Here is a 23,578-nt window from a genome sequence, read left to right on the forward strand (position 1 = left end):
AGCTACTCAGGAGTTTAAGGCAGGAGAGTTGCTTGATCCCGGGAGGCAGAGTTTGCAGTGAGCCGAGATCGCACCACTGCACTCCAGCCTAGGCAACAGAGCAAGACTCCATCTATAAAAAAGAAGAAGGGAGGCTGAGGCAGGAGAATGGCGTGAACCCAGGAGGCGGAGCTTGCAGTGAGCCGAGATCGCGCCACTGCACTCCAGCCTGGTGGACAGAGTGAGACTCTGTCTCAAAAAAAAAAAAAAAGAAGAAGAAGAAGAGATGGGGGGTCTCACTACGTTATGTTGCCCCGGCTGGTCTCAAACTCCTGGGCTCAAGTGATCCTCTCACCTTGGCCTTCTAAAGTACTGGGATTACAGGCATGAGCCACTGCACCTGGTCTACCTTGAACTTCAGATTTCTCACATCCCTCTCTCCCCAGCCTGCCCTTGTCAAGGATGCTGTTCCCTCCATGTGGTTAAGGCTTCTGCCTGGTTTTCTATCCTCATCGCAGTGCATCAGCAGCATCTCAGGAGTTGACCCCTCCTTGAAACCCTGGCTTCACTTGCTTTCTAGGGCACCATGCTCTTCTGATTTCCCTCACAGGTGTGCCTTCCCATTGGCTGGCCAGTTTCATTCACTCTCATTTCTTTGAGGTATCTGCACAATGTATCCTCCCTTCCACTTCATGTTTTCTTTTTCTTTTTTTTTTTTTTGAGATGGAGTCTAACTCTGTCGCCCAGGCTGGAGTGCAGTGGTGCAATCTCGGCTCACTGCAAGCCCCACCTACAGGTTCACGCCATTCTCCTGCCTCAGCCTCCTGAGTAGCTGGGACTACAGGCACCTGCCACCATGCCCGGCTAATTTTTTTTTGTATTTTTAGTAGAGACGGGTTTCGCCGTGTTAGCCAGGATGGTCTCCATCTCCTGATCTCATGATCCGCCCACCTCAGCCTCCCAAAGTGTTGGGATTACAGGCGTGAGCCACTGCGTCCAGCCCTTTTTTTTTTTTTTTTTTTTGAGACGCAGTCTCACTCTGTCGCCCAGGCTGGAATGCAGTGGCATGATCTCAGCCCACTGCAACCTCTGCCTTCTGGGTTGCAGCAATTCTCCTGCCACAGCCTCCCGAGTAGCTGTGATTACAGGTGCCTGCCACCATGCCCAGCTGATTTTTGTATTTTAGGTAGAGATGGAGTTTCACCATGTAGGCCAGGCTGATCTTGAACCCCTTATCTCAGGTGATCCACCCACCTTGACCTCCCAGAGTACTGGGATTACAGGCGTGAGCCACGGCTCCTGGCCCCCATTTCTGGTTTTCTAGCACCTATTAATACTTGACCTACTACATATATTATTTATTCTTAGTCTCCCCCAACTAAAACCTAAGCTCTATGGGGTTTGTTTTCTGTTCCTTCCTGTATCTCAGTGTGAAGTGCTCCCCACTTATTTGGCCCTCTCCAAATAGTTCTATTTTTATTTATTTATTTATTTTGAGATGGAGTCTTGCTTTGTCGTCCAGCCTGGAGTGTAGTGCTGCGATTTCAGCTCACTGCAACCTTTGCCTCCCAGGTTCAAGCTATTCTTTTGCCTCAGTCTCCTGAGTAGCTGGGACTACAGGCACACACTACCACGCTGGGCTAATTTTTGTATTTTTAGTAGAGACGGGGTTTCACCATATTGGTCAGGATGGTCTCGAACTTCTGACCTTGTAATCCGTCCGTCTCGGCCTCCCAAAGTGCTGGGATTATAGGCGTGAGCCACTGCGCCCAGCCTATTTTTTTTTGTTGAGTCGTAGTCTCACTCTGTCGCCCAAGCTGGAGTGCGGTGGCGCGATCTCAGCTCACTGCAACCTCTGCCTCTCGAGTTCAAGCAATTCTCCTACCTCAGCCTCCCAAGTAGCTGGGATTACAGGTCTGCATGACCACGGCTGGCTAACTTTTGTGTTTTTAGCAGAGATGGGGTTTTGCCATTTTGACCAGGCTGGTCTCAAACTCCTGACCTCAACTGATCTGCCCACCTTGGCCCCCAAAGTGCTGGGATTACAGGCACGAGGCACGATGCTCGGACCTCCCCAAATCCTTCTAGAATGAACAAAGCTCCACAAGAGATAGGCACCTGAATCCAGAGGAGCAGACACTACTTAGCCGTTGTCACAGATTTCTGCTCCCTTAGGAGCAGGAGAGGTGTCCAGGATGCTGTTGGGGCTTCTGGTCATATCTGGTCAGCCCTGCTCTGACTGAAGCTGCAGCTGGGGCTCATGGTTCTGTACCCTGGGTCACTCTTCCCAACCTCTCTCACCATGTTGTCCAGGCTGGTCTCAAACTCCTGACCTCAACTGATTTGCCCACCTTGGCCCCCAAAGTGCTGGGATTATAGGCATGGAATTACATGGATTACAGTTTCCTGGAATGTACCAAGTTAACTACGCCTAAGTTCCAGGTTCAAGCTCTGTTTTTGTGAGGATTCAAGCTAAGGCAGTGAGTACTGGAGGTAGCACTAGAAGACAGACCTAGGGATAGGAATCTAAAAGTGGGTCACTTACCATTCAGAAGGCAACAAAGAGACACACACACACACACACACACACACAGAGTTGGTGATAACCTCCCTGTGTCCCGAAGCATAAGGCTCTTACCTGTGCTTGATAGATAGGAGTTGAAGAGAAAGCTTGGTTTATGCAGTAGCTTTGGCACTTGAAAGACGTGGAAGCAGCTGCTGTTGCAAGGATTATGGAGGTGGCTAGCTTTTCTAAATCACCTTAGAAGCTTTGAAGCAAGAGAATGAAAGATGCAGTTCAGCCTGCTATCTACTCAGAGGATGCTGTGAAAGCCAGGAACTCTCCCAAGACAACGTGTAAAGAAAACGTGGCTTCCGTGGCCAGTAGGCAGAGCATGCTGAAAATGAGAACCAAGATTTCATCACAAGGGCGGCAGAGCTGCAAAAGACACTTGTACATCCTCAGCAGTTTTCCTGTACTAAAGTGGGGGCTTTTATTGTTTTTATTTTTGTAGAGACGGGGGATCTTGCTGTGTTCCTCAGGCTGGTTTCGAACTCCTGGCCTCAATTGATCCTCCTGCCATGGCCTCTCAAACTTCTGGGATTACGGGCGTGAGCCACAGTACTCGACCCTTTGGGGGCTTTTAAAGGGAAGAAATGGACCCTGAAGCCTGACATGGGATGTTTGAGTGGATGTACCAAAGAACCTTGAGTCCCCAGAGTCCCCTGAAGTATCCTGGCCAGCAGAAGCTGCCTTCTTCCCATTGATAGAGGAGGACAGCTTCAGCCACCCTGGAGACAGTGCCGAGATTTCCCCGTTATAGGTGAGTGCCCTGTAAGATAACACTAATCCTCCTCAAGATCCACCTCCTGTCTGCCTCCAGACCAATAAGCAGGATCACATCTCAGCATATCCCAAGCAGTGAAATATTTCCTACCCTAGGAGGAAATCACTCAGTTGCCCAAAAAGGTGCAGGACGGCCGGGCGCGGTGGCTCAAGCCTGTAATCCCAGCACTTTGGGAGGCCGAGACGGGCGGATCACGAGGTCAGAAGATCGAGACCATCCTGGCTAACATGGTGAAACCCCGTCTCTACTAAAAATACAAAAAAAAAAACTAGCCGGGCGACGTGGCGGGCGCCTGTAGTCCCAGCTACTCGGGAGGCTGAGGCAGGAGAATGGCGTGAACCCGGGAGGCGGAGCTTGCAGTGAGCTGAGATCCGGCCACTGCACTCCAGCCTGGGCGGCAGAGCGAGACTCCGTCTCAAAAAAAAAAAAAAGGTGCAGGACCTGAGAGAACACTTGTGGGAGCGGTTGTGAGGGTACCAGATCTAGAGGCGGTACCAGATCCAGGCCAGGGACGGGGGGAGCAATAGAAGACCGATAGGGCATTGATTGACAAGGGTGCATCCCCTAAGACTCAGGATTTAAAGTCCTGTCAAAGGACACCTGGAGCTTGTCTTCATGCCAGATGGCTCCCAGAAGCTTGGACACCATAGTGGCCTACTGTTAATGAGGTAGAGATGAAGGCTAGGCCGGGCGCAGTGGCTCTCACCTGTAATCCCAGCACTTTGGGAGGCCGAGGCGGGCAGATCACGAGGTCAGGAGATCGAGACCATCCTGGCTAACACGGTGAAACACCATCTCTACTAAAGAATACAAAAAATTAGCCGGGCGTGGTGACAGGCGCCTGTAGTCCCAGCTACCTGGGAGGCTGAGGCAGGAGAATGACCTGAACCCGGGAGGCGGAGGTTGCAGTAAGCCGAGATCGCGCCACTGCACTCCAGCCTGGGCAACAGAGCCAGACTCTGTCTCAAAAAAAAAAAAAAAGAGATGAAGGCTCAGGGAAGTGGGAATATTAGAATGGATTTATTACATGAGACCAGAAGGTGTTGCATGGAGCTGCCCTTCACTAAGGCAATGCAGAATGTGGACGTGAGGGGGCACTGGTGTCAGAAAGCTGGTGCTGGCTGTGCTTTGTGGCTAGGAGATGCTGCCATGGAACTTGGCTTCTTAGTGTCTTGGGGATGACACAATTCTGGAATGGCATTTAACCGTTCTGGATGGCAACATTTAACCCTCAGAAGCCAAGAGGGCATTCTTATCATACTGTGCAGCAAGACTGGAATGGCAACTGTGGGAGGGGGAGTGCTGCTCAGGGGTCTATGGCAATGACAATAACAGGTCATTGATGGGTAGCTAACCAAAGAAAGGGAGGCAGACGGTGACTGACAGAAAAGTTTGGAAACAAGGACGAGGGTCATGCTGGAGAGATCTGACAGTCTTCCTCTGACAGTGCCACACCCCTTTGGGAAAGACAGGAAAACCTTTATATTAACTGAAATTCAGTTTCTACCACTACAGTAGAGTGGCAGGTTTGACCTACAGATTGAATTATACAAAGATATTTTAGGCCAGGTGCAGTGGGTCACGCCTGTAATCCCAACCCTTTGGGAGGTTAAGGCAGGAAGATTGCTTGAAGCAAGAAGTTCAAGACCAGCTTGGGCAGTATAATGAGACCCCCATCTCTAAAAAAAGAAAATCAGAGAAAAAGACATTTGTTTTGTTTTGTTTTGTTTTGTTTTGTTTTGTTTTGTTTTTGAGAGAGTCTCGCTCTGTCGCCCAGGCTGGAGTGCAATGGTATGATCTCAGCTCACTGCAACCTCTGCCTCCCAGATTCAAGCGATTCTCCTGCCTCAGCCTCCCAAATAGCTGGGATTACAGGTGCCCGCCACCATGCCTGGCTAATTTTTTGTACTTTTAGTAGCATTTCACTGTGTTGGCCAGGATGATCTCGATCTCCTGATCTCATGATCCACCTGCCTCAGCCTCCCCAAGTGCTGGGATTACAGGCATCAGCCACCGCGTCCAGCTGAAAGAAAAACATTTTAAAACCATTTGAGAATGTGGAGTGAGAGCTGTGCCAGCCACATGGACTAAGGAGGAGGCCAGGCAGTAGGAGATGCTAAGGAATGGCCTGCGGGGAAGTAAATGTGATGTGTGCGTCGGAAGCAGGCTCAGCGAGCCCAGTGATGAGACCAGGACCTCAACCTGCAGCTAAGCACTCTGAAGCCCCTAATACAGGTGGCAGGTGGCATCTGGGACTATAACAAATGGCAGTAAAAACTGTCAGTGGCGGCTGGGGTGGCAGCTCAAGCCTGTAATCCCAGCACTTTGGGAGACGGAGGCGGACGGATCACTTGAGGTCAGGAGTTCAAGACCAGCCTGGGCAACTTGGTGAAGCCCCATCTCTACTAAAAATACAAAAAACTAGCCGAGCGTGGTGGCACACACCTGTAGTCCCAGCAACTCTTTTAGGCTGAGGCAGGAGAATCGCTTGAACCCGGGAGGCGGAGGTTGCAGTAAGACGAGATCACACCACTGCACCCCAGCCTGGGCAACAGAATGAGACTCGGTCTCCAAAAAAAAAAAATTGTCAGTGGCAATTGTACAGGGATGGTTGTCCAGAATGGAATATTAGCCAGAAAAGCACAAGAAGTACAACTCTTAAGAGGAAAAACTGACCTTGCAAAGCCCAGGACAGAAGTCCTTGAGGCTGGGTGCAGTGGCTCACGCGTGTAATCCCAGCACTTTGGGAGGCTGAGGCGGGCAGATCACCTGAGGTCAGGAGTTCAAGACCAGCCTGGCCAACATGATGAAACCCCGTCTCTACTAAAAATACAAAAGTTAGCCAGGTGTTGTGGCATCCAGCTGTAGTCCCAGCTACTTGGGAGGCTGAGGTAGGAGAATCGCTTGAACCTGGGAGGTGGAGGTTGCAGTAAGCCAAGACTGTGCCACTGCACTCCAGCCTGGGTGACAGTGTGAGACTCTACCTCAAAAAAAAAAAAAAAAAACAACAACAACAAAGAAAAACAGCCTGAGCAACATGGCCAGACTCCATCTTTAAAAAAAAATTTTTTTTTAATTAGCCAGATATAGTGGCATGCACCTGTGGTCCCAGCTACTCTGGAGGCTGAGGCTTGAACCTGGGAGGTTGAGGCTGCAGTGAGCTATGATCACACCACTGCACTCCAGCCTGGGCAAAAGAGCAGGACCCTGTCTCAAAAAAGTAAAAAGTAACTATAAAAGGTGCTTGAGAGAGCATGGGCAGGGTAAAAAGGATGAAAAACATATGCGACTGTGCCACAGCCACAGGTCCCATGGAGGACCCACGCATTGGCCTTGTGTTGGCCAGGATGGGGCTGTGCCCTCCTCCACAGGGGTCCCAGGGTGTCTGATTACAGCTAGCAGGGTGTTCTCCAGAAAACCACCTGCCTGCCCCGTGTCTGGCCAGGATCACAGTGTTCACAACCACAGTCCCCACTTCTCTTTTTTTTTTTGAGATGGAGTCTCCCTCTGTGGCCTAGGCTGGAGTACAGTGGCACAATCTCGGCTCACTGCAAGCTCCGCCTCCCGGGTTCACGCCATTCTCCTGCCTCAGCCTCCCAAGTAGCTGGGACTATAGGCACCCGCCACCATGCCCGGCTAATTTTTTGTATTTTTTTAGTAGAGACAGTGTTTCACTGTGTTAGCCAGGATGGTCTCGATCTCCTGACCTTGTGATCCGCCCGCCTTGGCCTCCCAAAGTGCTGGGATTACAGGCGTGAGCCACCGCGCCCGGCCCACAGTCCCCACTTGTCTATTTTTCCTGCCTGCGTCTTGCTCAGCTCTGAATGGCTTCCCACTGTGCACTTTAATCTTGCTCCTGCCAGACATGGTGGCACATAGCTGTGGTCCCAGCTACTTGGGAGCCTCAGATGGGAGGATGGTTTGAGCCCAGGAGTTTGAGGCTGCAGTGAGTCATGATTGTGCCCCTGCACTCCAGCCTGGGCAACTAAGGGAGACCCTATCTCTAATTAAAAAAAAAAAAAAAAAAAGACCTAGCAGTGTCCACACATCTACCCAGTTCATCTTGTGACTTGTGACTGCAGGGGTATTTCCCAGCAGGGGAGTGCCATGCTTTTCCTCTCTGCCTGGTGGATGGGGACAGTCAGGCTGGTCCCACTTTGGGGCCCTTCCATCACCCAGGCTCTGGTTCAAGGCATAGTGTAGCCCTGTCTCCTGGAGTTCCAGCTGGAGCAGCCACTGCTTCGCTGGGCAGGAGGATAAGGGACATGAGAAGGTGGCCCCACATCAGGGCTGACAATGGAGGTTGCTCTGGCAGGTCTCTGCTCTGGCCTGGGGGCCTCATGTCTGCTCCTCAGCCCAGGTGGTGGCTAGATGGGCAGCATCACCACAGGTCTGGGGCCTGGATCTCAGCCTGTCAGAAGTATGAAAGTCACACAAGGAACTCCTTGACCCTGCCACGGCTGTTGCCACAGTAATGCCTCCCTGGTCCCGTTTGCAGCTATACAGAGAGATGGGGACATCAGTACCCTGCAGACAGAGGGGAAATGGCCTATGCAAACCCAGTACAAAGCATATTTTAAAACCTATGGTAATAATTAACCCTAGCCCAGCGCAGTGGGGCCCACCTGTAGTCCTTGTAGTCCTAGTCACTCCGAAGGCTGAGTTGGGAGGACCACTTGAGCCCAGCAGTTCAAGGCTGCAGTAAGCTATGATTGCTATGGGCTACAAGCAAGACCCCATCTTAAAAACCCCAAAAAACCTTGCTCCTGCCTCAACCATCAATTCCGACACTTGCGTGTTGGTCTCAACTCTCCTATGACACTCCTGAGACATTCCCACCCTTAATGATGCCCCTGGCCTGGTCTGGAAGCACCCCTTCTCTGCATGGCCTTGCTTGCTGCCTATGCTCACACATGTCAAAAAGAGACTCCAGGCCAGGCACGGTGGCTCACGCCTGTAACCTGAACACTTTGGGAGGTTGAGGTGGGCGGATCACTTGAGGTCAGGAGTTTGAGACCAGCCTGGCCAACATGGTGAAAGCCCGTCTTTATTAAAAATACAAAAATTAGGCTGGGCGTGGTGGCTCATGCCTGTAATCCCAGCTACTCGGGAGGCTGAGGCAGGAGAATGGCGTGAACCCGGGAGGCGGAGGTTGGAGTGAGCCGAGATCGCACCACTGCACTCCAGCCTGGGTGACAGCGAGACTCCGTCTCAAAAAAAAAAAAAAAAAAAATTAGCTGGGCATGTTGGTGTGCACCTGTAATCCCAGCTTCTTGGAAGGCTGAGGCAGAGAATCACTTAAACCCAGGAGGCAGAGGTTGCAGTGAGCCAAGATCGTACCACCTGCACTCCAGCCTGTGTGACAGAGTGAGACTGTGTCTTAAAAAAAAAAAAAAGAAAGAAAAAGAAAAGAAGGTCTAGATAACTTAGAAGCCTGGCCGAGTTCTCTCCCATATGCACATGGGAAATAATGGCCACAGAAGCCTGGTGGCCACCAGAGTGGACTGTGCAGGGACCAAAGGCCCATGACAGCCTGCTGGGTCTCCAGGAACGGTGGAAAGAAGGAAGCCTATGCTGAGACGGGATTGGCGGCGAGTGGGGCCGGGGAGCATGAGTGGCCCAGGCTGGGCCTCCACAGGCTGCCCCTGGAGCCACAGAGCAAGGGCTTTGGCCCCTGCCACACTGGGAACCATGGTCAGTGGTGTGTCTGCTGCTTTCTGTTCCCTCCTAAGATACCGCACATATAAAAACCTAACAATACTGTAATATCAAACGCTTAGTTCGTTTTCTCCCAGTCCTGTGTATGTGCTGAGAAGGGAAAGGCAGGTGGCAGGGGCAGTGGGAGCTGGGACTCGCAAACCTCAAGCAGACCTGGCGGGGAGACAGAGAGATCAACCAGTCACAATGCGAGGTCTTCATTTGCCTCTTGATTCAAACAAACCTAACAAAACAGAACAACATATACCACCAACAACGGCAACACATAAGACAACTGGAGAAGAGTGAAAATGGACCAAATATTTTCTTTTTTTTTTTTTTGAGACAGACTCTCGTTCTGTCACCCAGGCTTGGGTGCAGTGGCGCAATCTCGGTTCACTGCAACTTCTGCCTCCTGGGCTCAAGCTATTCTCCTGCCTCAGCCTCCCAAGTAGCCAGGACTACAGGCACCGCCACCACGCCCGGCTAATTTTTGTATTTTTTAGTAGAGATAGGGTTTCACCATATTGGCCAGGCTGGTCTCCAACTCCTGATCTCATGATCAGCTCGCCTCAGCCTCCAAAAGTGCTGGGATTACAGGCATGAGCCACCGTACCTGGCCAGACCAAATATTTTCTATTGCAGTATTCTTAGATTCTATTGCAGTATTGTTAGATGCATGCGTGACATGTACAGATCAGGATTATGGGATTTTAAAAATTCTTATCTTTTGGAGATATTACTAGAGTATTTACAGATAAAGGGATATGACGTCTACCATTTGTTTCCAAGTAGTCTAGGATGTCAGTAGAGAAAGTGGGTGGGCCTATATATGAAAAAAGTTTGGTAATCAATTATTCTAGAAACTGGATGATGAGTGCCTGTAATTCCAGCACTTTGGGAGGCTGAGGTGGGCGGATCACAAGGTCAGGAGATGGAGACCATCCTGGCCAACATGGTGAATGAAGCCCCATCTCTACTAAAAATACAAAAAAATTAGCTGGGCATGGTGGCAGGTGCCTGTAGTCCCAGGTACTCGGGAGGTTGAGGCAGGAGAATCACTTGAATCCGGGAGGTGGAGGTTGCAGTGAGCCAAGATAGCACCACTACACTCTGGCAACAGAGGGAGACTCCATCTCAAAAAAAACCAAAAAGGAACTGGGTGATGAGTACATGAGGGTTTATAATACTGTTCTCACTAATTTTGTTTATGGTTGGGTATTTTCCATAATAACATTTTTTTCAGGCCGGGGGCAGTGGCTCATGCCTGTAATCCCAAAACCTTGGGAGGCCGAGGCAGGCAGATCACCTGAAGTCGGGAGTTTGAGACCAGCCTGACCAACATAGAGAAACGCTGTCTCTACTAAAACTACAAAATTAGCCAGGCATGGTGGCGCATACCTGTAATCCCAGCTACTTGGGAGGCTGAGGTAGGAGAATCACTTAAACCCGGAGGTGGAGGTTGTGGTGAGCCGAGATCGTGCCATTGTACTCCAGCCTGGGCAACAAGAGCGAAACTCCATCTCAAAAAAAAAAAAAATTTTTTTTCATTGGCTGGGTGTGGTGGCTCATGCCTATAATCCAAGCACTTTGGGAGGCTGAGGCAGGCAGATCACCTGAGGTCAGGAGTTCAAGACTAGCCTGACCAACATGGTGAAACCCCATCTCTACTAAAAATACAAAAATTAACTGGGCACGGTGGTCCGTGCCTGTAGTCCCAGCTGCTCAGGAGGCTGAGGCAGGAGAATCACTTGAACCTGGGAGGCAGAGGTTGCAGTGAGCTGAGATTGTGCCATTGCACTCCAGTCTGGGTGACAGAGCAAGACTCTGTCTCAGAAAAAAAAAAAAAAAAAAGAAAGAAAATCACCCTCAGTTCCCTCAGAAAGATAGAAGCAATTTAATTCGAAGTCAGCAACCAGAAAGCCAAATGCAGAAAACTCTACAAATTATTAGCAAACCAAATTCAACAATGTATTGAAGTTGCAATTTGTCATGAGCAAGCTGAGTTTATCCTAGGAATACAAAGGTGACTAATGTTAGGGAAAAAATCTATAAATATAAATATAACATAAACAGATTAAAAGAGAAAAAGCAGGCTGGGTACAGAGGCTCACACCTGTAATTCCAGCATTTTGAGAGGCTGAGGTGGGCAGATCACTTGGGTCCAGGAGTTTGAGACCAGCCTGGGCAACATGGCAAAACCCCATCTCTACAAAAAAATACAAAAAATTAGCCTGGCATGGTGGCATGTGCCTGTAGCCCCATCTACCTGGGAGGCTGATGTGGAAGAATCAGTTGGGCACAGGAGGTTGAGGCTGCAGTGAGCTGTGATTTAACCACTGCACTTCAGCCTGGGAAACAAATCAAGACCCTGTCTCAAAACAAACAAACAAAAAAAAACAAAGGAAAGAAAATAAAAATGAGAAAAGTCATACGATCTCAACAGATACAGAAAAATCATTTGAGGCCAGGTGTGGTGGCTCATGCCTGTAATCCCAGCACTGTGGGCGGCCAAGGCGGCTGAATCACTTGAGGTCAGGAGTTTGAGACCAGCCAGGGCAACATAAGACCCTGATTCTACTAACAAAAAATCAGCCAGGCAGGGTGGCATATGACTGTACTCCCAGCTACTCGGGAGCTTGAGGTGGGAGGATCACTTGAGTCCAGAAGGTCAAGGCTGCAATGAGCTGTGATCCTGCCAGTACACTCCAACCTGGGTGACAGAGCGAGATCCTGTCTCAAAAAACAAACAACAACAACAAAAGGCTGGGCACAATGGTTCACGCCTGTAATCCCAGCACTTTGGGAGGCCAAGCCCGGTGGATCATGTGAGGCCAGGAGTTCGAGACCAGCCTGGGCAAGTTGGTGAAAACCCATCTCTAGTAAAAATACAAAAATAAGTCAGGTGTGATGGCACGCGTTACTTGGGAGGCTGGGGCACGAGTTGCTTGAACCCAGGAGGCGGAGGTTGCAGTGAGCCGAGATCGTGCCACTGCACTCCAGCTTGAGCAACAGAGGAAGCCTCTGTCTCAAATAAATAAATACTACAATTTGTTTATCCATTCACTTGTTGCTGGAAATTATTTATGTTGTTCCCAGGTTTGGCTATTATAAATAAAGCTGTCTCATGTCTATAATCGCAGCACTTTGAGAGCCTGAGGCAGCAGAATCATTTGAGCCCAGGAGTTTGAGACCAGCCTGGGCAACAAATTGAGACCCTCTCTAAAAAAATAAAAATTAGCCAGACGCATGGGCGCGGTGGTTCACACCTGTAATCCTAGCACTTTGGGAGGCTGATGTGGGCAGATTACTGAGGTTGGGAGTTCAAGACCAGCCTGGCCAACATTGTGAAACCCCGATTCCACTAAAAATGTAAAAAACCAGCCATGTGCAGTGGCGTGCACCTGTAATCCCAGCTACTCAGGAGGCTGAGGCAGAAGAATCACTTGAACCCAGGAAAGCGGAGGCTGCAGTGAGCCGAGATTGCACCACTGCACTCCAGCCTGGGCTACAGAGTGAGACGACTTCTCAAAAAGAAAAAAAAAATGGCTGGGCGCGGTGGCTCACGCCTGTAAGCCCAGCACTTTGGGAGACCAAGGAGGGCAGATCACAAGGTCAGGAGACCAAGACCATCCTGGCTAACACGGTGAAACTCTGTCTTTACTAAAAACACAAAAAATTAGCTGAGCGGGCATGGTGTCGTGTGCCTGTAGTTCCAGCTACTTGGGAGGTTGAGGCAGGTAAATGCCCGGAACCCAGGAGTCAGAGGTTGCAGTGAGCCGAGATTGCATCACTGAACTCCAGCCTGGGCAATAGAGCAAGATTCCGTCTCTAAATAAATAAATAAAATAGCCAGACACAGTGGTATATGCCTATAGTCCTAGCTACTGGGGAAGCTGAGGCAGGAGGATGGCTTGAGCCCAGGAGTTCCAGGCTGCAGTGAGCCATGATTGCACCATTGCACTCCAGTCTAGGTGACAGAGTGAGACACTGTCTCAAAAAAAAAAAAAAAAAAAAAAAGAACTGCTTTGAGTTCTTTTGGGTATATACACAGAAGCGGGATTACCAGATCGTATAATTCTATGTTAAATATTTTGAGGAACCTCCATACCATTTTCCACAGCAGCTGTATCTTTTTCCATTCCCACCAACAGTGCACAAGGGTTCCAACTTCTCCACATCCTTACAACACTTATTTTCCTTTTTTTTTAATTTCTTTTTTTGAGACGGAGTTTCACTCTTGTCACCCAGGCTGGAGTGGAATGGCACGATCTTAGCTCACTGCAACCTCCATCTCCCGGGTTTAAGTGATTCTCCTGCCTCAGCCTCCTGAGTAGCAGAGATTACAGGTGCCTGCCACCACGTCCAGCTAATTTCTGTATTTTCTTAGTAGAGATGGTGGGGGTTTCACCATGTTAGCCAGGCTGGTCTTGAACTCCTGACCTCAGGTGATCCACCCGTCTTGGCCATCCAAAGTGCTGAGATTACAGACATGAGCCACTGCGCCCAGCCAACACTTGTTATTTTCTGTTGTTTTAACACTAGCCATCCTGATGGGTGTGAGGTGGTACCCCACTGTGGTTTTGTGTTTCCTGTCTTTCATTCATACAATTAATACTGCAATGAGGTTGGGAGTGGTGGCTCACTTTGGGAGGCTGAGGCGGGCGAATCACCTGAAGTCAGATCACCTGAGGTCAGGAGTTCAAGACTAGCCTGACCAACATCAAGAAACCCCATCTCTACTAAAAATATAAAATTAGCCGGGCGTGGTAGCACATGCCTGCAATCCCAGCTACTCGGGAGCCTGAGGCATGAGAATCCCTTGAACCAGGGCGGTGGAGGTTGTGGTGAGCCGAGATCGCGCCATTGTACTCCAGCCTGGGCAACAAGAGGGAAACCCCGTCTAAAAAAAAAAATTAGCCAGACGCATGGGCGCGGTGGTTCACACCTGTAATCCTAGCACTTTGGGAGGCTGATGTGGGCAGATTACTGAGGTTGGGAGTTCAAGACCAGCCTGGCCAACATTGTGAAACCCCGATTCCACTAAAAATGTAAAAAACCAGCCATGTGCAGTGGCGTGCACCTGTAATCCCAGCTACTCAGGAGGCTGAGGCAGAAGAATCACTTGAACCCAGGAAAGCGGAGGCTGCAGTGAGCCGAGATTGCACCACTGCACTCCAGCCTGGGCTACAGAGTGAGACGACTTCTCAAAAAGAAAAAAAAAATGGCTGGGCGCGGTGGCTCACGCCTGTAAGCCCAGCACTTTGGGAGACCAAGGAGGGCAGATCACAAGGTCAGGAGACCAAGACCATCCTGGCTAACACGGTGAAACTCTGTCTTTACTAAAAACACAAAAAATTAGCTGAGCGGGCATGGTGTCGTGTGCCTGTAGTTCCAGCTACTTGGGAGGTTGAGGCAGGTAAATGCCCGGAACCCAGGAGTCAGAGGTTGCAGTGAGCCGAGATTGCATCACTGAACTCCAGCCTGGGCAATAGAGCAAGATTCCGTCTCTAAATAAATAAATAAAATAGCCAGACACAGTGGTATATGCCTATAGTCCTAGCTACTGGGGAAGCTGAGGCAGGAGGATGGCTTGAGCCCAGGAGTTCCAGGCTGCAGTGAGCCATGATTGCACCATTGCACTCCAGTCTAGGTGACAGAGTGAGACACTGTCTCAAAAAAAAAAAAAAAAAAAAAAGAACTGCTTTGAGTTCTTTTGGGTATATACACAGAAGCGGGATTACCAGATCGTATAATTCTATGTTAAATATTTTGAGGAACCTCCATACCATTTTCCACAGCAGCTGTATCTTTTTCCATTCCCACCAACAGTGCACAAGGGTTCCAACTTCTCCACATCCTTACAACACTTATTTTCCTTTTTTTTAATTTCTTTTTTTGAGACGGAGTTTCACTCTTGTCACCCAGGCTGGAGTGGAATGGCACGATCTTAGCTCACTGCAACCTCCATCTCCCGGTTTAAGTGATTCTCCTGCCTCAGCCTCCTGAGTAGCAGAGATTACAGGTGCCTGCCACCACGTCCAGCTAATTTCTGTATTTTCTTAGTAGAGATGGTGGGGGTTTCACCATGTTAGCCAGGCTGGTCTTGAACTCCTGACCTCAGGTGATCCACCCGTCTTGGCCATCCAAAGTGCTGAGATTACAGACATGAGCCACTGCGCCCAGCCAACACTTGTTATTTTCTGTTGTTTTAACACTAGCCATCCTGATGGGTGTGAGGTGGTACCCCACTGTGGTTTTGTGTTTCCTGTCTTTCATTCATACAATTAATACTGCAATGAGGTTGGGAGTGGTGGCTCACTTTGGGAGGCTGAGGCGGGCGAATCACCTGAAGTCAGATCACCTGAGGTCAGGAGTTCAAGACTAGCCTGACCAACATCAAGAAACCCCATCTCTACTAAAAATATAAAATTAGCCGGGCGTGGTAGCACATGCCTGCAATCCCAGCTACTCGGGAGCCTGAGGCATGAGAATCCCTTGAACCAGGGCGGTGGAGGTTGTGGTGAGCCGAGATCGCGCCATTGTACTCCAGCCTGGGCAACAAGAGGGAAACCCCGTCTAAAAAAAACAAAACACCACAAAACTGTAATGAAAAGTCTTGAGTATAAGGTAGGGTGCTCAGTCTTCCTCCTAATCACAGAAATGCAAAATAAAAATTAAAAATAAACTAAGAGCCATCCCGGCCAACATGGTGAAACCCCATCTCTACTAAATCTCTATTAAAAATACAAAAATTAGGGCCATGTACTGTGGCTCATGCCTGTAATCCCAGCACTTTGGGAGGCTGAGGCGGGTGGATCACGAGGTCAAGAGATTGAGACTATCCTGGCCAACATAGTGAAACCCTGTCTCTACTAAAAATACAAAAAATTAGCCAGGCATGGTGATGGACACCTGTAGTCCCAACTACTCGGGAGGCTGAGGCAGGAGAATCACTTGAACCCAGGAGGTGGAGGTTACAGTGAGCCGAGACTGAGCCACCGCACTCCTGCCTGGGCGACAGAGCAAGATCCTGTCTCAAAAACAAAGAGGCCGGGGGCGATGGCTCATGCCTGTAATCCCAGTACTTTGGGAGGCCGAGGTGGGTGGATCACCTGAGGTCAGGAGTTCGAGACCAGCCTGGCCAACATTGTGAAATCCCATCTCTACTAAAAATACAAAAATTGGCCAGGTGTGGCGCATGCCTGTAATCCCAGCTTCTCAGGAGGCTGAGACAGGAGAGTCGCTTGAACCCGGGAGGCAGAGGTTGCAGTGAGCCGACATGGAGCCACTGCACTTCAGCCTGGGAGAGGAGACTCCGCCTCAAAAAAATAAAAATAAAAAAAAATCTCTGCTCACCTGAGGGATTAGCAAAAACCCAAGAGTTTGCAACATCCACTGCCAGCAAGGCTGTGGGCAGGCACTCACATAAAACTGCTGAAGAGAATGTACAATGGAAAAATGCCTACATAAGGAGATTTGACAACGGGGAGCAAAACCGCGTGTGCCTTCACCCTCTGACCAGGCAATTCCACTTCACAGAATGGCTCTCAAACACGCATCCCCCGTCACAAATAGCCCTGAGATAAGGCGCCTGGTAGTCACTGTGTGTGCTTTCCTCTGGGCCCCTTCCCACAGGTGGCTACTGAGGTCATTTTATCAGACCCCCTGGGCTCACCTTTTACTCCATCCTGCACAGGGCAGTCTGGGCAGGCTCTGGCCGGCTTCGCACAGCTGCCACTGCACACACTCTCCCTTCAGAGCAGTGCTGGAGGACGGCTCAGGAGTCAGTGCACACATCCCTCCTGTCCTTGGGGCCGGACAGCCACCGCGCGGGGACACCCTTCGGTCAGGAGGAGCGCTGGTGTTGGCTCCACTCGCCGGGTCGCCCAGCGCCCTTCACTTCCCAATCAACTCCCCACAGCCGCCGCTTTCACGGGAAGCCAAGCCAAGCCAAGTCACCTACGGCACGTGCACTGGGTCAAAATAATACACGTTTGTACATGCGCCAGACGGTATGTTTCGTACTTAAAAGAGCAGGGTTGGAAATGGAAGCCTCACCCTGCTTCCCCGCGCCAGGGCCGCCTTCCCCGCGGTGCGCGGGAGCTCGGGGAGCGCGCGCCCCCTGCCGGCCGGCCGGAGAGCGGGGCGGGTTTCGCGCCCTCGGTGCCCTGCTAGAGCTTGGAATTGCTTTGGTTGTTCCCGCGGGAGGCTGCTTTGAGGTTCTAAGTGACTCCCCGTTCCCCGGGTGCCTCGCCGTCGAGGAGCCCAAAGCTTGTCCATCTCCAGCGCTGGATGAGGCTCCCCTAGTTTTCCTTCTGCCCAGATACCCTGTACTGTCACACAGGTTGTGCTGATGGCGTGGGACCGGGACTGCACTTGCACGTGGCCTGGAGCTCACTTCCGCGCTCCTCGCTGGACCTCTGACTGCGCAGGTCTCTGAGCTTGTTTCTTGGAGACTTGGGATAGCTGGGAGGCCCCATGAGAGCGAGACAGTGAAGCTACCAGCAGTGGGGTCTGGTTCTGATGTAGCCATTGACCCCAACTTGCACAGCTGAGCTTGCACATTCCTCCTCTCCTCCCCAGCCCCTGCCCCCAGCTGTGGCTGCCCCATGTCCTCTCCAGACCACCCCACACAGCTGTGGCTGCCCTCCCAGTCTCCCTCTTTCACCGCTCTGTGTGGTTTTGTCCTGTGCTTGTTCCTGACACAAGGGCTTCGCTTTACCTTTCGTTTTTATTTTTCTAATTTTAATTTTTTTTTTTTTTTTTTTTTGAGACAGTTTCTCTTTTGTTGCCTACGCTGGAATGCAATGGCGCACTTTCGGCTGACAGCAACTTCTGCCTCCCGGGTTCAAGCGATTGATTCTCCTGCCTCAGCCTTCTGAGTAGCTGAGACTATAGGCATGTACCACCATGCCCGGCTAATTTCGTAGTTTTAGTAGAGCAGCGTTTCTCCATGTTGATCAGGCTGGTCTCGAACTCCTGACCTCAGGGGATCCGCCTGCATCAGCCTCCCAAAGTGCTAGGATTACAGGCCTGAGCCACAGCGCCTGGCCTTTTATACTCGCCTAGGGCTAAAAGGAAGTCTTACATTAGTCAAACTCACCAGATTCAGTAAAAACTAAACTCTAAAATAATTATTTGAGACCGGTGTGGTGGCTCACGCCTGTAATCCCAACAGGGGCCGGGCACCGTGGCTCATGCCTGTAATCCCAGCACTTTGGGAGGCCCAGGCGGGCGGACCACAAGGTCAAGAGATCGAGACCATCCTGGCCAATAAAGGGGGAACCCCGTCTCTACTAAAAATACAAAAATTAGCTGGGCATGATGGCTTGCACCTGTAGTCCCAGCTACTCAAGAGGCTGAGGTAGAATTGCCTGAACCCGGGAGGCGGAGATTGCAGTGAGCCAAAATCATGCCACTGACTCCAGCCTGGTGACAGAGTGAGACTCCGTCTCAAAAAAAACAAAACAAACAAAACAAAACAAAACAAAACAAAAAAACCAGCCCAGGAAACAAAACGAGTCTTCGTCTCTATAAAAAATTTAAAATAATTACTTGGGTGTGGTGGCACCCACTTGTGGTCCCGGCCTGTTGGGAAGTTGAGATGGGAGGAGAGCTTGGGCCCAGGAGTTGGAGGCTCCAGTGAACTATGATTGTGCCACTGGACTCCAGCCTGGGTGACACAGCAAGATCCCATTTCTAAAAAATAATTAAAATAAAATAAAATAGTTATCTGTCAAATTTCAGGACCAAAAGTGTAGGTCTTGTCAGTCAATAGACACAGCGGTGAGTGGGGGAAACCCTGGAGGAAAGGTGTGGAAGGGGAGAAGGGCAAGGGCTTTGGTGTATTTGGGTGTCACTGAGGAGGCCCAGCTCTCTGGTACACTGCCATCACCTCCTGACTGATTGATTAGGTGAGGATGGACCAAGGTAAATGGTTCAAAGGCTAAATGAAATTTAGCTGTGCTACCAAGAAGGTGCTCTATTTTTAGTGCAAGAGGCATTTTGTCTTCAATGTGTATAAATATATATTTTTTCAATGTGTATATAACATAAACACAGACACACTGCCAAGGGTGGTCTTTCCTGTAGTTCACTGATATTTCTGATTCTTTTCCTTCTAGGCCTATGGGAAGGTTTTTCATTCCTGGCATCTTGAGGAAAGGTTTGGCCATGTGACTTATATGACTAATGAAATGTTGGCAGAAGGAATGTGTGTCACTTCTGGGCAAAAGCCTTTAAGAGCCATAGTGATGAATCCAGATGGCAGAGGCGTCATTCACCTCCTGTAGTATGAGCTGTGAGAAATAAACCTTGTCATGTGAAGCCACTGAGATTTGGAATTGTTATTGCAGCAAACCGGGCCTATCCTGACTAACACACCCTAAATCCCTTCAGAAACAAAACAGTACAAGCAAACTAGCAAACAGACAGGCAGACAGATTATTTCCCTGGAAACTCTGAGCCCTGAGAATCCAGACTTCCTTTCTTGGATGCTGGCTGGCAAGTGAAAGTATGCTCAAATCAAGGTTGGCACACCTCACGTTCACACTGAGCTGAAGGTGTGGGAGCTCCCACTCTGAGCTGGAGGGCCATGGTCACAGCTACTCAGTTAGGACCAGCCCTTGCTCTGTGTTGTGCTCATCTACATCATGGCCTTGTGAGGCTGCAGCTCGGAGTGGACTCTGGGGCTGTGGGCCATTCCACAGGGCTCTGACAACAACCTCCTCATTCCTCCTACAGTGCTCCTTGGCTTTAGCCCTGTAGGTCAAGCCTCTTTCTTATTTGTTTGGGTTCTTTTTGTAGTTGTTATATATTCATGAGTCAGTAGTCATGATGGATTACAGCTTTTAGTGAACATTGTCATCTGCACCATGTTAAATTAAAAGGCAGGAGGCCAGGCCAGGCGCAGTGGCTCACACCTGTAATCCCAGCACTTTGGGAGACTGAGGCAGGCGGATCACAAGATCAGGAGATGGAGACCATCCTGGCTAACACAGTGAACCCCGTCTCTACTAAAAATACCGGATGGAGACCGGCTCTCCCTGTGTCCTGGTGCCCTGCCCGACAGTGCAGTGGAACCAGAGACAGGGCTGCAGGACGATAGCAGCACTTCAGGAACTGCTGTAAGGAGAAAGGCCCAAGGCAGGAAAGCCCGTCCCATAGGGTCAAAGCGGAGCTTGATCACCTCCCAGGGACCGACCACTAATCCAACCCAGAGTGGCTGGGGGTGGCAGGAGTAGCCTGCCAATTTGGATGAACCTTATGTCCCCACTAATAAGGTGGAAGGAAGAAAACAGGCCAACAGAGTGGCAAGTGCAGCAAGAAAGAGCTTGCTGGCAGGGTGGCAAGAGTGGTTTGCCACCCCAAATGGGAGTGTGTGGGTGCATGTGAACTGGGAGTGTGTGGGTGTGTATGAAGCTACCAGGGACATGAGAGGAGCTCATTTCGTCCAATGAGGAGTCCTGGGGTAGCAGTGGTATATGTATGTGTGTGAATGTGGGAGCCTAACTAGGTTCACCTGGGACACAGGAGAGGCCAGTTTCATCTGATGAGGAGTCCTGGGGCAGAGGAGGTGTGTGAAAGAGATGGTATGGGAGAGGCCAATGCAGGGAGTGACGTGGGGAGGCACAGATCCCTTAGTGTGGGCTGTGTGCTCCGAGTTGAGTGCAGGGGAAATCAGACCTAGGGCATTGCATACGGCTGATAGGACCAGCTCCACGTCTGCAGCAGGCTGTGAGAGGGGAAGGCACATTCCTGGCTAAGCAGCATCCGAAACTCTCATAATAGGACCTGATCTGGTAGACCCGAGACTGAAAGTGTGCCACAAGGAAGGAAATGGGAGGAAAAGCATCAAAACCAACTCCTTTGGAGTGCATGTTAAAAAAAGGTTTTAAAAAGGATTTAGAGGTGATTGTGGGATGAAACTGGATGCTCAAAAGTTAAGGACATTCTGTGAATTAGAACCGCCCGCTTTTAGTGTTGGATGGCTGGCCGAAAGCAATATAGAGAACTTGGCCATGTGTTTTAAGGTGGTGACTAGGGTCGAAGGACAGCCAGGGCATTCAGACCTAGTCTTTATATTGATTCATGGCTAAATAAATGCAGCCCTGCCTAGCAGTTTATTGTAGAATGCTCGCAGCTCATGCCAAGATAAACCAGCTGCGCTGGCAGCTACAGAGTTAAAGGGAAAGTCACAGAGGCTTGTAACTCCAACAGTAAAAAGTGAAAAGTAAAAACCAAAAGTGGAAGTAAAAATCAGCTGCCCAGGCAGCTATGGAAACAAAAGAAAAGTCTCAGGAAAGAGAAAACCAGTTTTGCAAGAACCACAGGAGGGAATAGAGACCCCTCCTCCCTACATTCCAATCTTCCCCCCTTTACCAAGGCTAACTGCCCCTAAGGGGTTAAGAGATACAGGCTCCCAGTATCACCCAAGAAGCAGAAATCAGAGCTCCGGGAAGTTAAAGTGAAAGGCTGGAAAAGTCAGGCAGGCTGTCTCAGGTCTGGCCATGCCCAAATTATGCTTATGCCTCTTTTTTTTTTTTTTTTTTTTTTTTTTTTGAGACGGAGTCCTGCTCTGTCGCCCGGGCTGGAGTGCAGTGGCCTGATCTCAGCTCACTGCAAGCTCCGCCTCCCGGGTTCATGCCATTCTCCTGCCTCAGCCTTCGGAGTAGCTGGGACTACAGGCGCCCGCCACCTCACCCCGCTAGTTTTTTGTATTTTTAGTAGAGACGGGGTTTCACCGTGTTAGCCAGGATGGTCTCGATCTCCTGACCTCGTGATCCGCCCGTCTCAGCCTCCCAAAGTGGTGGGATTACAGGCTTGAGCCACCGCGCCCGGCTGCTTATGCCTCTTAAGAGGACAAAAGGACCCCCACTAGGACCCAGGTGATGCAGTCCAGCTTCAGCACCTACAAAAGTGCTGAGAAGCACTTCTGCAAAGTCTAAAGGATGGTAAAAGAAAAAGGCAACCAAAAAATAAAAAAAAATCTCAGAGGTGCTCTGGGGTGCAGACAAAAGCACCAATGAGTTTGAAGAAAGACTTTGTGAAGGTTCGTCAGCGCATGTGGATCAGCAATTGTAAGGCAGATCCTGATCTGATCCGCTTAGCAGGGGCCGAGAATTTAGAGGACTGAGACAGACTGGGCTCCCTCCTTTTAGGCCCTGGGGAGCCTATGGTCTCTACGGAAGTAGAGGGCCGATTAATGGGTTTTTTGGTCGATACTGGTGCTGATTTCTCTGTGGTAACTCACCCAGTTAGCCCCTCAACAAAGAACTGTGCTACTATTGTAGGGGTTGCTGGGGCCAAAGAAAAGAGACCTTTTTGCAAATCCAGGAGATGTGTTATTGGAGGACAAGAAGCGCAGCATGAGTTCCTATATATGCCAAACTGTCCAGTGCCCTTGTTTGGGAAGAGACTCACTCCAGAAACTGCAGGCACAAATTTCCTTTACATCTAAAGGGAATATGACACTGGAGTTTGAAAAGACTAAGGCAATGGTATTGACTCTAACTGTCTGGAGAACTGAGGAATGGCGGCTCTATGAACTGTGTGCCAGCAGGCTACCACAGCCGGACCTACACAATATGTGGGGAATGCTTTTCAAGGTACCAGGTGTATGGGCTGAGGACAATCCCCTGGACTTGCTGCAAACAGACCCCCGGTGGTAGTAGAGCTTAACCCTCATGCTGCCCCAGCATGAGTCCGTCAATACCCCCTACCCAGAGAGGCAACTGATGGCATAACAAAACATTTCAATCGGCCCTATAAACATGGGATTATAGTAAAATGCAAGTCCTCCTGCAATACTCCTCTGCTGCCTGTGTGCAAGCCAAATGGTGAATACAGGCCAGTTTACAAGGTGTCCAAGGACAAGGCAGAAGTCTGTTTTCAGGAGGTTGGATATCTAGGATTCATAGTATCCCAAGGCCAGTGCAGGCTTGGAAGTGCACACAAGGAGGCTGGGTGTGCGTTGCCCACCCCAGTTACAAGGCAGCAGGTCAGTGTGGTGGGATTCTGCCAAACCTGGATTCCAAACTTCTCCCTTATAGCAAGGCCCTTATATGGCGCTACCAAAGGAAAAGAAAGAGAGCGCCTTCTATGGGAAAAGGAACAAAAAAAGGCCGTCAAAGGTATAAAGGAAGCTCTCATTCAAGCCCCGGCGCTAAGGTTGCCAGATTTTTTAAAAGCCCTTCTTTTTGTATGTGGATAAACGAAAGTGATGGCAGTCGGAGTCTTAACTCAGTTGTTAGGCTCTTGGCACTGGCCAGTAACATACTTATACAAAAGACTAGACTTGGTGGCTTTAGGTTGGCCCCACTGCCTCAGGGTGTTGGCAGCTACTGCAGTCCTCATAGAAGATGCCAACAAGCTGGCCCTAGGTCAGAAGATAATAGTCCAGGTGCCACATGCTGTAGTCACCTTAATGGAGCAAGGAGGACATCGTTGGCTGTCCAACTGTAGAATGCTAAACTATCAAGGGCTTCTGTGTGAAAATCCCCAGGTAACACTGGAGACTGTAAATAGCTTGAACCCAGCTACCCTGCTGCCTG

At 50.0% G+C, this 23,578-nt stretch overlaps 1 long non-coding RNA gene across 1 annotated transcript; it reads left to right on the top strand.

Annotated features, from left to right (window-relative positions):
- Positions 1–3,010: 3,010 nt before the first annotated feature.
- LOC117082155 lies at positions 3,011–19,349 on the top strand. Its single transcript, XR_004436494.1, has 2 exons — positions 3,011–3,302; positions 19,151–19,349. It is a non-coding gene; the product is annotated as an uncharacterized LOC117082155 (long non-coding RNA).
- Positions 19,350–23,578: the final 4,229 nt, after the last annotated feature.

The sequence above is a fragment of the Trachypithecus francoisi genome, unplaced genomic scaffold, assembly GCF_009764315.1.
Source record: "Trachypithecus francoisi isolate TF-2019V2 unplaced genomic scaffold, Tfra_2.0 Lachesis_group9, whole genome shotgun sequence".
NCBI classification, from domain to species: Eukaryota; Metazoa; Chordata; class Mammalia; order Primates; family Cercopithecidae; genus Trachypithecus; species Trachypithecus francoisi.